Raw genomic sequence first — 6066 nt, 5'->3', positions numbered from 1 at the left:
ACAAGTTGTTTCAGCAGCTGTACTTTAGCTCTCATTTCTAAAATACAGCACCAAGCATTTCCCCATGCTCCCTAGAGCCTGATGGTAGTGCATAAACTAAAAACTAAATAAAGACAAATAAATTAATAAACCCCAACTCGAGATGGCAGAAATCTGAAGGGGCCGATAAATATTTAAGTAGTAGGAACCCAGTGTAAATACTGCTATTTTCAGGATGTACTAGGGTCCAGAGCCCAGGACTAGCCGGAAAGTTCAGGATTTTCTCCGTGATATTTTGTCTCAGATCTAATTCCCCGACAACTATGTGTGAATCTAATCAATGTATCCAAATCCTTTTAGTCTTAATAAACTAAGGTCGTGAAGGTAAGTGTTTCTTCAAAGGGACAACGGAATGAATTAATTATTATGGAACCAGAAATTTAGAAAAGCCCTTGGTATTTGGCTCCAAACTTTTTTTTTTTTCTCCCAAGTGTCTCTTTCCCACAATGTTTACATCAAACAGAATGACCGGTACCCACACAATGTACATTTTCCTATTTTTTTTCTATTTAAATTGTGTTTCATTTAGGGTTTTCAAAGCTTTTTAGTGCCTCTTCTATTTTTACTGAGGTAGAGAATAGAAATACAAATTTTTACCTAAATGTATGTGTGGGAGAGGATGGTATAGACTGTTATCTTTGAATACTATTTATTTCCACCACCACCAGTTATGCTTCCTGGAAATATATAGAAAGATATAAAACCTGTGTAAAAAAAGTAACTAGGGAAAGGTACACCTTTTAACTGAAATATTTGTGTCTTATCACATATTTGTCACATGTGCCACATCTAGTGAGGGTTTCTTCTTGGAAAGGGTGGGTTTGGATTCAGGCTGATGAAAACTGCTGGTCTCGCTACGGGCTGCACAGCAGCTGTGGGACTGAAAGGCCAGTGTAGCAGGAATAGAGGGAACCTCGATTTTAATAAGTTTATTCCACTTATAAACAGATGGGCATAACTCAAACAACGTAATACTTTAAAGGCCTTTCCCTCAAGGTGTTTGAGCAGTGTATTAACTGAGGCCCCTCTAGAAAACTCCGCTACCGGTACGTCAGTCCCAGATGCTGCTTCTCTACCAGTACTGGAAAAGACTCCATCCTCCTATTGCACTTCTCAAACCACAAACAGTGGTTTAAAACTTAACTTTGCTTCACGCTGAGGATTTTCTTCTCCTTCAAAAAAAAAAAAAATTTAAAAAAAAATCTCAAAAGATCCAGAAAGCAGCAATTGCGGAATAACAATTTTGATGTCTAGCAAGAAAGCTTCAGAATGAAGTTTCGGATGGTTTCTGTACAGCTGGAGGAACATCTGTTATCTCAGCCCAAACACGACTGTTGATTCCAGGAATGCTTCTTGGTTTCTGTTGTAATTCGTACATGTAGAGGTTTGGTTGTTTTGGGGGGTTTTTTTTTCAGCTTGTAGCTGGTTGCTGAAAGTTTTGCTGTGGGTAAGTCATTTTCTTCAGTACCTCAGTACAGATTCTTTCATTTTAAGCCTCGTTTCCTAGGAATATAAAGCACGTGCAATTATGTTATTAATTTCTCTATAAGCAACTTGCGAACCGGTTAGCTAATTTCATGCAAATTTGAGTGAAGGATAAAAGGCCTCAAAGATACCAAGTTCCTTTCAGAGCTGTGAAAGTTAGCAGCTGGGTAGAGAATGATCCTATTACTGGAGTAAGGAATATAAAACATTACGTTTCCCCCCACACACACGCTTCTCGGTCGTCATTCATTTTCTTCTCTCTCTGTGAAAAGGACCATAACGTAATATCCCTCCTTTCTCATACGGGAATATTTCCATAAAAATAATGACACCGAGGTGTCCTGGCCTGACAGCTGCCAGAGCCGGAGCACTCTTTATTTATCCAGTTGTAACTACAGCGGTGACTTTATGAGGCCAGGTTTATTATGCTCTCAGTTTGCAGAAACTTCCTTTAATTATTTATCAAAAGCCTTGCCTGTGTAAACAGCAGCTTGTTTTGTCCAAGTATCTTCACAAAACACAACAGTTGACTGCACAGGGTAATTTTTGTCTCCTCAATCTAATATTTCAGGCGCCCTTGTCACTACTGTTATTTCTTTTTAGCCTCAATAGTTATTAAGACGTGGTCTCTTGCCAGTTGTTTTTGCTAAAAGGACATAATAAGTATAATTATGATCGCTTCTTTTATGCCATGTGGTTTGTTAATAATAATTACGCAGAATTCTTTTTCCCTCAACACAGTAAAAATCAAATATTTTTTTTTTTCATTATTTCTTTCATTATCCATCCCAAGACTCATTCAAAAGAGGAAAAAATCTGCAGACCTTCTTTCTGAGCTACTCAACCGAGCCTTTCCCTCTCCTCTCTGGTTCTTTTCCTTCTTTTGCCGTCTTTTTTGGCTGCTTCTGACCAGGATTCCTCTGAGATTTTCCTCAGCAGTGAAAGTTCTCCTGGCAGGGCTATTTTAATCTCAAATAACTAACTGATCCAGTTACCCGCGTCCTCTTAAGAGACAGAAAAGGGAGAGAAAAGGAAGAATAGGAGCTGCTTTAGTAAATTTAGCCACTGAAAACATGACTCAAACCACAGACGTGCCTAGAACAGCCAAAGACCAAGGCCCTGCACCTTTTCAAATGGCAAGGAACTCTCTTTACTCTGTAATTCACCCTCCTCATCACCCTGACAATGGGCTGGGAGACAGGGTAACAGTATCCCTCCTTTTCCTTCACTGCTAAACACAAGGAAGTTGAGCCGCTCCACCATTTAGTCTGAGCAGAAGAGAGATACCACGCTCATTAGCCTCAGTGAAGCTTGATACTCCCCACTCAGCAGAAAGCAATTCCCTCTGAACAGCACGTTCTCCCGGATCCTACTCATGGCAACGGAGGAGAGTGAAAAGGCCGGCATTTTCTAGAGAAAACAAAATATCCGTGATAAGTTAAAGAATCGGAGAAGTGTGTTTTCTACGCTGAAAGTCTGATCGCTTGTTCTTGAAAACACGTAACGCGTCCGGATTACAAGAGAGAAGTTTTGCATCATATTCACAGAGAAAGTCTGCATCGTATTCTGGTGAGGCCACAACTGGAATACTGCATCCAGTTCTGGGCTCCCCAGTTCAAGAGAGACAGGGAACTACTGGAGAGAGTCCAGCGAAGGGCAACAAAGATGATTGAGGGATTGGAGCATCTCCCTTACGAGGAAAGGCTGAGAGAGCTGGGACTCTTTAGCCTGGAGAAGAGAAGGCTGAGGGGAGACCTTATCTATGTTTACAAGTACCTAAAGGTGGGTTGAAGGAGGATGGAGCTGGACTCTTTTCAGTGGTTCCCAGTGACAGGACGAGGGGCAACGGGCACAAGCTGGAACATGGGAAGTCCCATTCAAATATGAGGAAAAACTTCTTTCTGGTGAGGGTGCCAGAGCCCTGGAACAGGCTGCCCAGGGAGGGTGTGGAGTCCCCTTCTCTGGAGATCTTCAAGCCCCGCCTGGATGCCGTCCTGAGTGATGTGCTCTGGGCAACCCTGCTTCAGCAGGGGAGTTGGACTAGATGATCTCTAGAGGTCCCTTCCAACTCCGACTATTCCGTGATTCCGTATTCACGGTAACGGCATTCAGCTGGTCAAGGCACTCAGACACATTACTTTAGAAAGATAAAATGGTGTTTGCCATTAACTCAATCCCTTGCTGCTGAAGGCAAATAAGTCTAATGGTTTCCACTCCGTCTTTCAAAACTGCTTTTCAAAACATCCTTCTCGGCAGCATCTCACCCTCCGCCGACAGCCACGATGGCGGGTGAACCACCCAGCTGATATTATTTCCAAAATTTCCTGGTCTCGTTTCTCCATCCAACCTGCGCTCAGCTTTCCCTCTTGATAAAAGAGATAATCATTAGACAGGTCCTTCACCAAGGAGTGCCTTTGCTCTTCGCTTTCTCTATTCCTGAGCTCCTCCTCTAGTCATCACCTGATGCACTTTGCTGTTGCACTCATTCCTGTCATTTGGCCGCCTTTTGATATCTAATCTACGCCCAGAGATAATGATTTTCCTTCAGACATTTCCTCCTGATGACCTTCTTCCCTTCTTTCACTGACACCTTTATTTGTCTCCATGTTTTATTGAGCTCTTTTCTTTGTTGTTCTCATCTCTTCTTTTGTTCTTATTTCTGGGAGTTCTTCTGATCATTCTTCAGTAAACTGCATTTCACTCTACTCAATAATCCAGTCTGGCTCATTCTCCATGTCCACTTCTATTTGCACGCTGAAATACTGTCCCCGCAAACATTTCCACCACTGCAGAGTTGCTCTGTCCCCCTTCAGTACATGTACATTCGTAGCCAGATATATTCACTCTTCTATCAGTATTAAAAAAGCTCCTTTACGGAGTCCTTCTAACCACCACATCACTTCACAGCGTCCAAAGCAAGCGGTGAAAGCTCGTTAATCATTATAATTCCATAAGATGGAAATTGTAATAAACCCAACAATCTCTGTAGGTGCCAGGAAGAGCGGGAAAGACGGTTGGATATTTTTGTGAATCAGATTTACAGGCCTCTACCCACCATCCCTTCCAATGATGATTTATTTAAATGTCTGTACAGAGCAGACAATAATATGTAAAAACTTCATACCAGGGCAGAAAACAAAGGCTGGAGAGCTGTTATGTTGAATAGGCAAATTAAAAAGTTAAGGCATCTCTATTCCCAATAGTGCTTTTTTTAAAAAATGAATTAGACGTTGGTCTTCAGTACTTACCATTGTATTAAAATGATGAGCCTTTCTGATATTTGAAACTTATTTTATAGCCTTCTAGCACCCCAAATTAAGATAATTCTTATTTTTGTGAAAATTAATCGTTCTGAAACAAAGCTGTCTTCCTACTGCCCTGAAATACCGCTCCGTCCTCCCCACTGCGATGGCAGCACGTGCCTCTGCCCAACAACCCAGAGATGGGTTGATGCTTCCTCAGCGGAGATCAATAGCGTTCTCTCTCCCACACTCTGCGCGGCTGGTGATTTTCATGAAACGCGTAGGAAATTAATATATTCGAACTCTTACTCCTATGTCAATATTGGTTGGAATCGGCCAACCGGCTCAAAAATTGTTGCGGACGCCCTGATGGGTAACGCGTGTGCCAGGGGAAGCCCCGTTTCCTTAGGAAATCGCAATAAAATAGAATCATAGAATCATCCAGGTTGGAAGAGACCCTTGGGATCATCGAGTCCAACCATCTACCCTACTCTACAAAGTTCTTCCCTATATCATATCCCCCAACACCACATCTAAACGTCTCTTAAACACATCCAGGGATGGTGACTCAACCACCTCCCTGGGCAGCCTGTTCCAATGCCCGACCACTCTTTCTGTGAAAAATAAAACCCCCTCCAAGCTCCTACCTGTCAAGATCTGGAAGAAGAGCTTTAACATACAACGAAGTGCATCCTACGGGCGTACCAGAGAGTAGATTTAGAGAGGTTCATGCTTTGGAAAGATAAAAATAAAACCCATGATCTAGGCAGACTCATTGATGCGTTGGGGTTTGGCAACAGTAGAATTATGAGTTAGTTTTTTTCTATGAGCTGATAGAGCTCCTACTGATATTTTTCACTTGTGCTTTTTGATTTTTAGCACTTCCCCCGTGCAAGCCTGGCGCCGAGGGACACAAAAGAGACACCCGTCTCCCATCCTTTCAAAAAACGGTTATTATGGCTGTGAAAAAAACCTAATGTCTCTAAAAAGGGAATGAAATGAAGCCTTCGGCTGCCTGCTCCTCCCTCCGACCCCTCCACCTCCCCTGGGTCTCAGACTTCGGCTTAATTTTAGTCACTGTATGGGGATTTCGTGAAAACTCCCGAACATTATTACACATGGTTTTTTGGTGTCTGCTGTTTGAAACCGTGTCTCTCGAAGGAGCCAAAAGCAGAGGTTGTTTTTAGAAATCTTCCTGTGCTACAGGCCGCTGGGTCAGGCGGCTAAACAAAGAGAAACCCCCTATTTTCACACCACGGTATCAGAGGATGAAAGCGTGGGCCGCACCTCCCTCAGCAGG

This window comes from Numenius arquata, chromosome 2 (assembly GCF_964106895.1).
Source record: "Numenius arquata chromosome 2, bNumArq3.hap1.1, whole genome shotgun sequence".
Lineage (NCBI taxonomy): Eukaryota > Metazoa > Chordata > Aves > Charadriiformes > Scolopacidae > Numenius > Numenius arquata.
The sequence above is the reverse complement of the archived record's forward strand: the minus strand, read 5'-3'. Positions refer to the sequence as shown.